At 40.5% G+C, this 15730-nt stretch overlaps 2 pseudogenes; both read left to right on the top strand.

Moving 5' to 3' along the window:
• Nucleotides 1-380: 380 nt before the first annotated feature.
• On the top strand, nt 381-500 carry LOC129888038 (5S ribosomal RNA; annotated as a pseudogene).
• Nucleotides 501-11354: 10854 nt separating this feature from the next.
• On the top strand, nt 11355-11474 carry LOC129888067 (5S ribosomal RNA; annotated as a pseudogene).
• Nucleotides 11475-15730: the final 4256 nt, after the last annotated feature.

Below are 15730 nucleotides of genomic sequence, written 5' to 3'. Positions count from 1 at the left end.
GGTAGCCTTTTATCGAAGGAGCAGGGGCTAATATCGTTAATCCACAAGTACCATTCCCTCTAGAGTCATCTGGCGCTGGAGTGCGAATTGAGTCTTGTAGTCCAGGTCATATTGTGGAATTTTTGACCTTGGGTATTACTTCCTGTCATCCGTAAATTACAGCAGCTGGTACCCTTACCTTTTGGGTTTTGCTTTTTCACCCTTAGAGTTGGCTACCAAGTGGTGTCGAAATTCCCTCGCCCAGTGCGTCGTCAGTTAGCAGTTAGCTAATCCTTCTTGTCTTGGTTAAATCCTTTTTACAATACCCTCAACGTAACGTATAGTACTCCAGGAACATAACCTCATGTCGTTTCTCCGCTGCTAGTTCTGATTCTTCCATCTCACGTGATCATAACAGCACTAACGCATTAAGTTCCATCAGAATTTCGAAGTTAAGCGTGCTAGGGAGAGAGTAATACTGGGATGGGTGACCTCCCTGGGAAGTCTTCGTGTCGCGTTTCATTGTAATCCTTGCCATAATGTGCGGGGCACTCAACTTAGCTCCAGATTTACCTCAGCGTTGTCTCGCGAGTCTTTATGTTTTGCCTTGTCCTTTCCTCTGTTATCTTCCAACCAGTATCGGTGTAGACCTCTAGTTCCACTATGACCATGTCCCCCCCCTTTTTTGGTCATTTTGATTTAACTTCTCCTATTGTATCCCCCCTTTTCTGTACGCACCTATTAATTAGGATGGGCTACTGAGTAGCGCAAAAGTTCGTTCATATAGTGACCTTTGGAGCCGCTTTGACTTTTGTCTATTATTAGCTGGCATAGCTTTAAAGGAATTTGACATATAAGCTTCCCTATCCTCTATTCACTTTGTGTCCTTCAAATTTTCTACCACAGGAGACTTTCTATTCCTTTTTCTTTGGTTATTTATCTATCGCAACATCATTTGCGACTAACTCTATAACCAACATTTTGGCTTTTGGTCTAGCATGCTGTCATTATCCTTCGTAATGTCTCTTAAGTTGGTCGATATCCTTTCATGGTTACACTCTTTTGTTTTTATACGGTGCCGCCTTCTAGTGTTATGTTGTTCAGGGTCTCGTCACAAACTTCTTAACGCTGCCTTATGTAGCATTCTGGCTTCCATCCAATTATTGGTAGCTTCCGGATCTTTCTAACTTGGTTCAGCAAGATATCTTATTGAATTTTAGATGTCTATCTCAAATATATTGCCATATTGTTACACCCCACACTCTTAAACTCGGAATGTCTCCTAAGTTCCTTAGATATTATCATGTGAGCCGGGTACGCTACGACACTATCAAATGACACTAAGGAGGGGGAGTGTGATACCCCATAGTAGAGAAGGTTGGAAATGGAGTCATAAGAATCCGAAAGGAATTGGAGGCCAAGTAATGAGTCGTAGGACTCGATTTACCTACGTAAACTACTAACTTGGAAGTCTTACAAACTTAAGCTATTGGAGTATGTACCAAGCTTGTGTAGCATGAATTACATAGGCTCATAAAATAAGACGAGATTACGAACCCACCAGGAAGGAAAAAAAAGTGACACGTGACAGCCTAAGAGGATGACATGTGGCAGCCTAAGAGGGTGACACGTGGAAGCACCTCAAGCAGGCAGGTGACCCACCTGCTTGGGGTCAAGTAGGTGACCCACCTGCTTGGGGTCAAGTAGGTGACCCACCTGCTTGGGGGAGGTGGGTCCCACTGCCATGTGGCAGCCTTTCCTTTCTTGCATAGATACGGTGGCCCAATAGGGGCTGGAGACATGTCCCCCTTAGGGGATGACACGTGTTGCCTCCTAGGACCACCAATATACATGTATATCATGAAATATTTTCAGTTTGTATTCACAAACTCCAGAAGCAAACAAAGGAAACCGAAAACCCTAAACTAGAGAGAAAAAGAGGGCGGCCAAGGGGAAAAAAATAGGTAAGTCCCAATTTCACTCCGTAAATTAATTATATAGCATATACCAAGATGATAGGAGGTATTAGTAGTATAAAATCATGGCTTGGTGCAGCAAAAATCGGACAGCAAGCAGCCACGGCATTCAAGTCGCGCTAGAAAAAGTTCTAAGGCACAATTTTGGCTAGTTTTGGCCAATTTTGAGTAAGGTAAGGCTTCTCCTTTAAATTTGGACTTTATGGTATTGTTATATTATACACCTTGTAGGCTGCTGGAAGTATAATAAAGTCGTGGAAATATTCGACGTTCGAAATAAACTAAATTGAAGTCGTCGTAGTTGAATTGTAGTCGAAATGAGGCGTTGTGTGTGTGGAGGATGCTGCTGGTTGTGTGGTGAGTGATGCAGGGTCTAAATATGTTCTAAATGAGGTGGGGGAGCTGCTGGTTTCATCCACACGACCCCCGCTTCGTACGGTTAAAGGTTTTGCAAAATGGAAACTAGAGACCCTATTTTGATATCGTATTTTTGAGCGAGTTGTTTGGAGTTTATGTTATATATTGTTGGTGTGAATTGCATAAACATATGTTGCAGGTTGTTGTTGTTGGTTGGCTGTAGTGTTTAGGGATCTAATTGGAAATTTGGATAGGGCACATTATAGGGGAGGTGCTGCCCAATTTTCGTTAACGCCTTAATTAATTAAAGAACTAGTCGAAGAGACGAACAAGGAAATAGATTCCATAAATACTAAGGTGCAACCTAAGATGCTGGAAAGTCAAGAGTGGTTGATATTCTTATTACTTCCTGGATGAATAGGTTCAAAGGACGACGAGGCGAACGTGGCAAGAGTGACTCGTACGAGGTATGTGAAGCTTTGTTTTGGCATGTTTTGGAATAAATACGTAGAGCTATCTTTCTTTTCTTTTGGCATGTCTTAGATGTAAGTTATGAATGATATGTATGTGATATTTGGGATTCAATCCATTCGTAAAGACCTGAATATAAGTCGAAACTCTCATTTACTTTTGATGTTAGAACTTCTGCAATAGCTGGGTTGTTGCCTGTAAGTCTTCTATGTGATGAAAAGTAGTACATGTAAAGCCTATCTCTTCTTTCCTTTGGAATGGATTAATATTAAGTGAAATGATATATGATATAGGTTTAGAGGTAATTTCATTTATGAGCTCTGAGTGTAACTCGTGACTTGTAGTCACTCCTGAAAATTAGGAGTCTGAAAGTAGTCAAACCACTATTATCGAGCCTGCTATATAATGAATAGTAAGTAGAGGTAACAACTCCTCTTTTTAGAGGCTCTAAAATGATAAATATCGTTGATTGCATGAGTTGAGTCTTTGACTAGATAAATTGTGTTTCTGATTGCATAGACTATATTTCTGATTGCATAAATTGTGTGGCATTATTCTGATGCATGTTTGTGATCCCTGAAGCCCCAACTGATGTAAGCCCTAATGACATCTAAAGGGATACCTCGGATAACTACTCCCCTAGTCTTTAGGTGACGGTTCACTTGACTGTTTCATCGAGTCTCAGATAATGACTTAGTTGCATATGGTTTCTCACTACTCTACTCATGCATACTGTAACCCATCCTTCTTTGAGTCCCCCGATGGGCCGGGAAAGTTATCGTGCACAATTTTACTACTTCTTTCACCGCATCTCGAGCTGGATGTGTACAGTTCCACGCTCGAGGAGACGATTCCTTACGTGAGGTGTGATATATGTTATATGCTATGATGATACAATTATTCATCGAGTCCCGGGCCGGCTGTAATATGATGGTATATATGGTGAAATAAGGAAGGAACACTGAGTCCCTTCTTAGAGGGATGGATACAATATGTATATTATGAAGGTACGCTATAGACGCACACCACTCCATTCACCGAGTCCCTCACTAAAGGGGCCGGATACTTTATGTAGGCATGTATATGAGATTAGAGTGATACATTTGTGACCTCGAGCTCCGCAGTGAACCGGGTGTAATACGATGACATACATGATAAGATTATATCATGTACGAGGATATGATACCGTATACGATTATATGATGAAATGAAATGCATGATAGTACGATGACATATGAATATGAGGAAATGATTATGACACTGAGTTCACTAGCGGGCTGGGCATAGCATATGATGATGTGTATGATTACGTATCCTAAGGTGCAGGCACAATAATTTGTTAATTATTATACTTGTCCCCTGCATCCCTACTTCAGTTATGGTCTCAATTATGTGTTGTTATGCTTTATATATACTCAGTACATATATCGTACTAGCCCTCCGTACTTCGGGGGGCTGCGTTTCATGCCCGCAGGTACAAATGCTTATTTTGGAGATCCGTCAGCTTAGGAGTTCCTCTCAGCCATGTAGGCAGTGCTTCACTATTCTGGAGCCTAATTTTTGATACTAGTCACTTAATGTATATATTTATACATTCAGGGATACGGCGGGGGCCCTGTCCCGCTATATGTTGCCGTCACTATTCTTAAAGGTCTGTAGACATATGGATGTAGGATGTTTGTGAGTTCGTTTCGATTGTGCCTATACGACATTTTGTAAATATTGTTATGTTCCAGCAACCTTGTCGGCTTGCATGCCCTTATGTGTTATGAGACGAGTGAAAGAGGCCACACGCACACGAAAAAAAGTTTTAACTCATTGTTTTTTTTTAATTTTGTGAGAAGTATCACCTTTTTCATAGTTTAATATGGCTACAACTGATAGGTAGGTATACGGGGGTCCAGGTCGGACCCTAGTTGCAGCCTACGGGATTGGGTCGTGACACATATCAATTGCCTCCTCCTACTTTTTCCATTTTCTCATTAACTTCCCCCCTTTAGAGGATACTCGTACTTTCATCTGCTTGTACCTTGCTCTATGTCTCTTTGTCCAGTCTCAATTTTGCCCAATTTCTTCCTCCAATCTACTTGGTACTGCATCATATCTCCGTCTATCTGCATATTTTATAATCGAACTATCCACGTACGGAGCCTTGGCTAAATTACGAAGCGACAAGAACCTTTCCATATTTAATGTGATTTCTTGTCTACTAATCGGTACTTGAATAATGTGACCCAAGGAACAACTCATCGAAGGCCACCTTCTACTTTTCCTTTTCCCAGAATTACTTCGCACCTATAGTCGTTCCAACTCTAATTAGGCAGTGCTAGTATTCCGATGATAACTATTTAAGGTTTTCTTGAAGTAGTAGCTTTATCCCAACCCATATCTTTTGCTTCTTGGGGCAAATAGAAGTTGCGCCATATATTCCTTAGGCTTGCCGTCTTTGTCTCTTAAGAGTTCTATTATTTTTGGGGCAACGTTGTGTACGCGCGTCATTCTTTTATATTTTAAGCTCCATAGCCTTACTGCGTACTCAATGCAGGCTTTTAACTTAATTAGCATCTACCAAGGGTGCCTTATTAGCGGTCTCACTTTATCCCTATATACTTGTATCCCACTGTTTAATTCATACCTGCATATCCCCCTTTTTGCTCGTATTCGTATTCAGTTTCTGACATCTCTTTGAGGTGCTTTTGTTAGAAGTTCTTTCCCCAATTAGTTGGTAGAAAATTATAAACCGTTATCATAAACCATTTTTCAACCATTGTTGGAAGAAACTAGAACCTCTTAAACATCACAGTACTTCCCTTTTAATACTTGCCCGACCTGGACCCCCCGTATACATACCTATCAGCTGTGGTCACATTGAATTGTAAATAAGACAATATCATATAACAGAGCCCCATTGGGCGACAACGTTTTCATAAACCTGTAGCCCTTTTTATTTGTATCATAACATGACAGGGCACGCAAGCCGACAGGGCTGCCATAACATAATAACATATATCATATATCACGTAGACCCAGCTAAATCAAACTGACATACACAACCCACATATACATGTCTGCAGACCTCTAAAAATATAAATGACAACATATGGCAGGACAGGGCCCCCGCCGTACCCCTGAATAAGCAAAACAATTTTATACATCATTGGTCCGTATCCAAAAAAATTAGGCTCCGACATAATTGAGCCTCTTCCAACTGAGCTGAACGGAATCCTAAGCTGACAGACTCCCAAAACCTGCACGCAGAAAATACCAACAATGCTTCACAGGGCCAACGTATCATATCACAGCCGCACAGGGCTTTCAATGTCATCTCATATCGCAGCCACACAGGGCTTTCAACGTTAACAATAATATAAAAATAGTGGACTTACCTCATATGTCCCACTTCAAACTGCATTTGTTGCACTTTTTGTTTGCTTTTCTTTCAGGTTTCAAATTTATATTTTAATACCTTACCCAATGGATATCTTCCGTGGCTTTACTTCACTTATCTGCATGCTTCGTAACTTTCCATGTCGTCAATTACTTCCTTCTGTGGGTGTCGTCCTTCTGTTAAGATCCAAGGTTAGTATAAGGAATTTTCCTATGACTCGGATCTATAGCACGATCTCAGATGTAGAAGAAAGGTAACATCCTAAATATCCTGTAGCCTCCTGTTTATAGATGTGGCGCATAACACACCGATAAACAAGACTCTACTAGACATAGTCTGTAGACAATCCGAGGATGAACTGCTCTGATACCACTTCTGTCACGATCCAAACCCTTAGGCCGTGACTGGGGTCCGACCTGGACCCCCCGTACACTTAGCTATCAACGGTGGTAACATTGAACTGCAATTAAAAGAATATTATGTAACCAAGCCCCACTGGGCGATAACATTTTCATGAATCTGTAGCCCTTTTCTTTTATATCACAACATGACAGGGCACGCAAGCCGACAAGGTTGCCATAATATAATAACATATATCATGTAGACCCAGCTGAATCAAACTGACATACATAACCCACATATACATGTCTGCAGACCTCTAAAAATATAAATAACAACATATGGCAGGACAGGGCCTCCGCCGTACCCTAGAATAGACAAAACAATGTTATACACCAGTGGACAGTATCAAAAACTATGCCCTGAAACAATAGAGCCTCTTCCAGCTGAGCTGCATGGAATCCTAAGATGACGGACTCCCAAACCTGTATCAGTACCTGCGGGCATGAACGCAGCCCCCCGAGAAAGGGGGTCAGTATGACATATGTACTGAGTATGTAAAACATAACCTGATACAACTGGAAGCATATCTGAAGTAGAGAAGCAGGGGATAAAATGTCAAATCAGAAATCAGTACCTGGAAAAGTAAAATCATGCATGCTCAAATTTTCAATATAGCCGGGCCTATCAGGGATCCAATGAATCATATCTGTAGTATCAGTATCAGGCCCTATGCCATCGCCACCTTATTACAACACATCATCATCATATATATACATACATACCCGGCCTTCTAGTGAAGGGATCGGTGGACAATGCAGTGAATTGCACGAGTCTTATAGCCGGCCCGGGACTCGGAGAAGAAGTGTTACACTATACACGAATAGAGTAGTGAGAAACAAAACACAATTTAAATCATTATCTGAGGCTCAATGAAGTCATCAAGCGAAGCATCACTTGGGGGTCAGGGTAGGATTTCAGGTACCCTAGACGCATACTAAAGTAAGGCCAATTAATTTATGGAACCAGAACATTTTTATCGAATAGTTTCAAGACTAAGGGTCGGTACATTCATACCTTTTTAACATATAGGAGTTTCCGGGGAAATCGTTTAACTACCATAGAGTTCAAAATCCAGTAGTAAATAAGAGATACTTAAGAATGGAATTACCCCAGAAATCGTATCACATTTAGCTTACAACTAGGACATGCCAAAGAAAGAAAGTGAGTAACTCTATGTGGTTTGTACTTTTCTTCTGGTGGTCATGATATACATATCTCGCATCCGGCCTTTCATGGGGCTCGGTGAACCACTATGGCATTGTAATCTCATTTTCGTATCAAATATATCTCAATGGAAATGAGAGATAGCTTCCCACACATTCCATTCTGACACCTAGAAGCCCTACTAGGCAATACTTAATCTTTACAGGAATTCTAATACTGAACAGTAGATAGGGGTTATGAGGCGTACTTGGAATCTTGGGGATGGAATTATCCCCACAGTCTACACCCAATTCACATAAGGCCAACATTTTCCAAAAGAAAAGAAAGATTGTTGTACAAACTTATACCAAAACATGCCAAGAGAAAGCTTTACATACCTTTTGAGAGTTACCCTTTATCCTGCTCGTCTCGTCGTCTTCCGAACCTATTCAATATGAAAGTAATACGAATATCAACTACTCTTAACTTTCCAGCATCTTGGATTACGCCTTAATGTTAATGGAATCTATTTCCTTAGTCGTTTCCTCGACTAGTCCTTTAGTTTGTTAAGGCGTTAACAAAAATTGGGCAGCACCTCCCCTATAATATGCCCTATCCGAATTTCCAATTAGGTCCCTATGAACTACAGCCAACAAACAACAACAACCTCCATCAATTCATACCAACAATATACAACATAAACTCCAAACGACTTATTCAAAAATACGATAGCACAATAGGGCGTCTAGCCTTTATTTTGTAACGCCTTTCATTATACGCAACGAGGGGTCATGTGGATTCAACTAGCAGCACCCTAACTTACATTAGAACATATTTAGGCCCTGCAACAACACTTCAAACCCCTGCAGAAGCACCTCACACGAACAACACTATCCTTCGACGACAATTTAACTATAGCGATTCCAATTTAGTTTATTTCGAACATCGAGCATTTCTACGATATTCTTAAACTTCCAGCAGCACACAGAGGGTGTAATGCACCATATAACAATACCATAAACTCCAATTTAAAAGGAAAGGCCTTACCTTACGTTAAACTTGTCAAACTCGCCAAAACTACCAAAATGCGAAATCTGGACGGCTTACTGTTTTACCTTGTCGCTTCGTTTTGAAGGGGTAATGGAGGGAAACAGGATTTACGTCCTTCATGAAAGTTATATACATGTGTCTTAGGGTCACAAAAAATTTTGAATCATCCCTACATCAATTTTGTACAAAAAGATATGCCCAAAACACCAACAGCAACCTGTGTAGGATTTCCAAAACTAAAATCTGGGCAGTACCTCCTCTACACTTCATCACCTTTTTTAGAGAAGCTAAAAGCACAAATGGATTTTAACGTCTGAACGAATGTTATAGAACTATGAAATACCTTCCCAAAACATATTTAATCACCCGAAACGAAGCTATACACAAGAAGTTATACCCATATTACTCACAACTGTCCCCTCCAAAAACGGGTCTATGTCCTAGCGTTTTCTCTCTTTGTTCTTTCAACTTTCTCTTATTCTTTCCAAGTAAAGAACTAAAAATATGGTTACGTAGGCATCATAATGTACATATATACACCTCCACGTATTTTAGGAACGTCGTATATAATTTATTCACGGAGAGAAAATTAGAAAACTCACCTTTAAGCTTCCAAGCTATGGCTGCCTTTCTCCTTCACGTTTTCTCCCTATGTTGCTGCTGTTTTTGGACTGGTTTTGGATAAATGAACACATGAGGAGTCATATACACATATATATATGAGGTGACACGTGTCAGCCCCTAAGGGTGACACGTGTCAGGCCCTTATTGGGCCACCTCAACATGTAGCCAATGGGGTGCTGCTACGTGGCAGTGGGGTCCACCTCCCCCAAGCAGGTGGGTCACCTACTTGACCCCAAGCAGGTGGTTCACCTGCCTGCTTGAGGTGCTGCCACGTGTCACCCTCCTAGGCTGCCATGTGTCAAATTGTTTCCTCCCTCGTGGGTTCGTAATCTCGTTCGTAATCTCGTCTCACTTTAAGAGCCTATGAAACCCTTGCTAAGTAAGCTTGGTATGTAATCAAGTAACTCACGTATGTATGACTTCTAACTTAGTAGTTTATATAGATAAGTCGAGTCCTACAACTCGTTACTTCGCCTCCAACTCCTTCCCACTTCTCTTGACCCTATTTTCAATCTTCCCTACCACGGGGTGTCCCATTCTCCCTTCTTAGAGTTGTTCAATAGGGTCGTAACTTAAGTAGCTCACATACTAGCTTCTAAGTAACTTAAGGAACATTCCGAGTTCAAAGATGTGGGGTGTAACATCCTTCCCCCCTTTAGAACATTCGTCCCCGAATGTTAACTACAACTTCCCTTAAGACTATATGTAGATTACAGAGAGGTTTTTTTTTCCTATGATACCACATACTTCTCTATCCACATCTTTAATATACAAGTATTTAGGAGTCGGGATTACCTGTTAATATCGGGAATAGGTATGGATACTTGTGTCTTATGTCCTCTTCGGCTTCCCAGGTCAATTCCTCCCGATTCCTATTCCGCCACAACACCTTAACCGAGGCTACGCCTTTAGTTCTCAATCCTCTAATTTGTCTATCTAGGATGGCGGTAGGTTTTTCCTCATAGGATTCCATCTCCTGGACCTCATTTATAGAATATACCCTGGGTGGTTTGTTAGTATCCTTGCGAAGCATTTCTATCTGAGGAACTGGGCGTATAGTTTTCAAATAAGGTGGTAAGTTCAACTTGCCTGCCACTTTGCCCACTTTACGAGCAACTTGATACCCTCTAATATGATTTGGACTAATTTTCCTTTTCTAGGTGACCATGTTATGAGCATCCAATAATCAATTTGAACTCTGTATGTTGATGTCGATTATCTGTATATCATTCTTTCCGACTCTAGGCTTTTAGTCAATAGCTTGCTTAATCATGCTGGGGCCATTGGAATACTGAAGTAGTAATTATTATTGTAGGCAACCTGATAAGTGATGGATAATCATTCCGTCTACCTTCAAAGTTAATCTCCCGGTTTGTGACATATCTTCTAGCATCTAATAGTGCGCTCAGTCTGTTTAGTAGCTCGAGGGAGAAATATGGTACTAAGACCTGTCTGTGCTCCTGATCTCTTCTTGGACTAATCTCAAGACGTTAATTATAATTTGAAGTCCCTTTGTCTGGGATATTAGATGAGGAAACCTCACAGAACTTTACTACTTCCTTGTCATATAACTTCACCTAGTTCCAGCTGCATATGTGGTCTTGCTTGGAAGCAAATGAGCTGACTCGTTAGCCTTCTCGCAACAACCCATATAGCACCCTACTTTTGAAGAGTTTAGAATAGGTGCATGGTGACGTTGATAATTCGGGAATCCTTAGCTTCATATAGTTTTTCTCGACTTTCTTTAAAACTTTAACTGGCCTATATAGTTATTCTATGGTTTTCCACTCGTTAACTGGTTCTATGTTGAAGAACTGTGGCATTCAAGTGTGTCGTCAGTTAGCAATTAGTTAATCCTTCTTGTTTTGCTTAAATCCTTGTTAGAATTGCCTTACGTATTCTTATAATACTCTGGGTACATAATCTCATATCGTTTCTCCATCGCTAGTTCAGATTCTTCCATCTCGTGTGATCATACCAGCACTAACACATTCAGTTCCATCAGAATTTCGAAGTTAAGCGTGCTGGAGCGAGAGTAATATTGGGATGGGTGACCTCCCTGGGAAGTCTTCGTGTCGCATTTCAGTGTAATCCTTTCCACGACGTGCGTCCACTCAGTTTAGCCCAAGATTTACCTCAACATTGTCTTGCGAGTCTTTATGTTTTGCCTTGTCCCTTTCTCTGTTATCTTGCAACCAGTATCGGTGTAGACCTTTAGTTACGCTATGACCATATCCCTTTTTGTACGCACCCATTCATTAGGGTGGGCTACTGAGTAGCGCCAAAGTTCGTTCATATAGTGACCCTTGGAGCCGTTTTGAGTCTTGTCTATTATTAGCTGGAATAGCTTTAAAGGAATTTGACATATACGCTTCCCTATCCTCGATTCACTTTGTGTCCTTTTCATTTTCTACCACAGAAGACTTTTTATTCCTTTGTCCTTGGTTATATATCTATCGCAACATTATTTGTGACCAACTCTATAGCTAACATTTTGGCTTTTGATCTAGCATGTTATCGTTATCCTTCGTAGTGTTTCTTAATTCATTCGACATCCTTTCTTGTTTACACCCTTTTGTTTTTATACGCAGTCGCCTTCTGGCGTTATGTTGTTTAGGGTCTCGTCACAACCTTCTCAACGCTGCCTTATGTAGCATTCTGGCTTCCATTCAATTACTGGTGGCTTCCAGACCTTTCTAACTTAGTTTGGCAGGATATCTTATTGAAGTTTAGACGTCCATCTCAAATATATTACCATATCGATTGCCTTCACCTTACTTTTGCCATTTTCTCATTAACTTCCGCCCTTTAGAGGGTACTTGTGCTTTCCTCTGTATGTAAGTTGTAGTCATTCCAATTTCAATTAGGCGGTACGAGTATTCTGGGAATAACTATTCCAGGTTTTCTTAAAGTAGTGGCTTTGTCCCAACCTATATCCTTTATTTCTTGGGATGAATGGAAGTTGTTCAAATTATTCCTTAAGTTTGCCATCCTCGTCCCTTGAGGGTTCCACTATTTTTGGGGCGACGTGGTGTACCCGCGTTATTTTTTTGTATCGTAAGCCCCATGCTCTTACTGCGTTCTCAACGCAGGCCTTTAACTTAGTCAACACGTACTATGTGCGTCTGACTAGTGGTTCCACTTTATCCATGTATACTCGTATCACACTGTTAAATTCATACTTACATATCCCCCTTTTAATTCGTATTCGTGTTCCATCCCTGCCATTTCTTTGAGGAGCTTCTATTCAAAGCTCTTTCCCCAATTTGTCTGTGGAGAACTATAAACGGTTATCATAAATCATTTTCCAATCATTGTTGGAAGAAATCAAAACCTCTTACACATCACAGTACTTCTTTTAGTACTTGACCTACCTGGTTTCCTTCTGAGTTTATCCTCGAGTTATGAACAACTCGTCTAATTTACAATTAAGAGTTGAGGGCTTGGTATATTTTTTTCCAAAAGAGTGAAACTCATTCGCGGGACATCTTATCCTTCGTTCTGAGTTCCCGTTTATATTCCTACAATACAAATACGGCTGGAGATACTGTAATCTAAACTTTACTACTTAATTAAGCTTTTGTTCCTCCGAAATAAAATTCTTCAAGTAAAAAGGGTGCCCCTTGTCGGCGACCTGAAGGATACCTCTTACAGCTTTAGTTAAACACAGTAGGGGTATTTGGTATCAATTCCTCGGACATCTCAAAAATCTATGCTTCATTTCCTTTCCCAGGTTTGGGATCACATCCTTCCTTCGTTGGAGTCATTTGATAGTGTTGTAGCATATCCGGTTCATATGGTAATGTCCAAGGAACTTATGAGACATTCTAAGTTTAAAAGGGTGAGGTGTAACAGTTATGAACAACTCGTCTAATTTACCATAGGAGTTGAGGGTTTGGGACTTGCAAAAAGAGTAAAGCTCAATTACTGGACATCTCACCCTTCAACCCGAGCTTCTCTTTTTTTTCCTACAACACAATTACGGTTGGAGATACCGTGATCTGAACTTTACTGCTCAGATAGGCTTTTGTTTCTCTAAAATAAAACTCTCCTAGTAGGAATGGTGCCCCTTATCGATGACATGAAGAGTACCTCCTATAGCTTTAATTAAACACAATAGGGGTACTTGGTATCCACTTCTAGGACATTTTATAAAGCTATGTTTCATTCCTTTTTCTTGTCCTGGGAAAATTTTGGCAGAGTTTCCTCTATACTTCTTACTTATCCCAAACCTGCACGCAAAAAATAACAATAATGCCTCACAGGGCCAACACATATATATATTCATATTATATCACAGCCACACAGGACATTCAATATCATCTCATATCGTAGCCATACAGGGCTTTCAATGTTAATAATAGTATAAAAGTGATGGCCTTACCTCGTATCTCCAACTTCAAACTGCATCTGTTGCACTTTCTGTCTGCTTTCCTTTCAGGTTTCAACTTTATATTTCAATAGTACTTCAATACCTTACCCGACGAATATCTTCCGTGGCTTTACTTTACTTACCTACATGCTTCGTAACTTTCCATGTCGTCAATTTCTCCCTTCTATTGGTGTCGTCCTTCTGTTAAGATCCAAGGTTAGTATAAAAAAATTTCCTATGACTCGGATCTAAAGCACGATCTCAGATGTGAAAGAAAGGTAACATTCTAAATGTCCTGTAGCTTTCTGTTTATGGATGTGGCACACAACACATCGATAATCAAGACTCTACTAGACATGGTCTGCAGACAATCCAAGGACGAATTGCTCTGATACTACTTCTGTCACAACCCAACCCCGTAGGTCGCGACTGGGGTCCGACCTGGACCCCCCATATACATATCTATCAGCTGTGGTCACATTGAACTGTAAATAAAACAATATCATGTAACAGATCCCCACTGGGCGATAACATTTTCATAAACCTGTAACCCTTTTCGTTTGTATCACAACATGATAGGGCACGCAAGCCGACAAGACTGCCATAACATAATAATATATATCATATATCATGTAGACCCAACTGAATCAAACTGACATACACAACCCACATATACATATCTGCAGACTTCTAAAAATATTAACGACAACATATGGCGGGACAGGACCCCCGCCGTACCCCTGAATAGACACAACAATTTTACACATCAATGGTCCGTATAAATAACTAGGCTTCGATACAATAGAGCCTCTTCCAACTGAGCTGAATGGAATCCTAAGCTGATGGACTCGCAAAACCTGTACCTGTACCTACGGGCATGAAACGTATCCCTCCGAAGAAAGGGGGGTCAGTACGACATATGTACTGAGTATGTAAATCATAGCATAATGTCACCGGAAACATATCTGGAGTAGAGAAACAGGGGCTAAAATATCAAAATTGGAAACCTATACCTGTACTCTGTGAATAATGAAAGCATGCATGATTAATTTATACAATATAGCCAGCCCTTTCAGGGATCCGAGGCATCACATCTGTAGGACCATCATAGGCCCGACTCCATCACCACCTTATTACAACACATTATCATATATATATATCTAGTGAGGGGCTCGGTGGACAATGCAGTGAGTTGTGCACAATAACGTACCCGGCCCTGGACTCGGTGAAAGAAGGGTTACAGTATACACGAGTAGAGTAGTGAGTAACTATATGCAATTTAAATCATTATAAGAGACTGGACAAAATAAGAAAGTTAAGCTTTTGTTTAAGGACCCGAGCAACGGTGTAGTCATCTCGATATCCTCTAAATGCCATTATGGGCTGCCTCAAAAGTAATCTCGGGGAACCTAGATATGTATTAACATAGGGCCAAATCATTTATGGAATCAAAACACTTAGTATCGTATAGTCTTCAAGACTTGGAGCCTGTACATTTGGTACTTCTTTAATATATATAAGTTTCCAGAGAATAGTTCAACTACTAGCAGAGTTCGATATTCAAAAGTAAATAAGAGATATTTAAGAATGGAGTTACTCCGGAGCTCAAATCATATTCAGCTTAAAGCTAAGACAAAGACATGCCCAAAAGAAGAAAGAGAATAAGCTCTATATAGTCTGTACTTTCCTTCAGGTGATTTTCATATACATATTTCGTACCCGGCCCATCATGGGCTCGGTGAACCATTATGGCATCATAATCTCATTTCCGTACCAAATACGTATCAAGGGAAATGAGAGATAGCTTTCCACCCACTACTGTTTAACGCATAAAAGCCTTACTAGGCAATACTCAATCCTTACAGAAATTCCAATACTAAGCAGTGGATAGGGGTTATGAGGCGTACTCGGAGTTCTGGGAATGGAATTATCCCCACATTCCACCGACAATTCACTTAAGGCTAAAAC

Source organism: Solanum dulcamara, chromosome 4 (assembly GCF_947179165.1).
Source record: "Solanum dulcamara chromosome 4, daSolDulc1.2, whole genome shotgun sequence".
In the NCBI taxonomy this organism is placed as follows: Eukaryota; Viridiplantae; Streptophyta; class Magnoliopsida; order Solanales; family Solanaceae; genus Solanum; species Solanum dulcamara.
The sequence above is the reverse complement of the archived record's forward strand: the minus strand, read 5'-3'. Positions and strand labels throughout refer to the sequence as shown.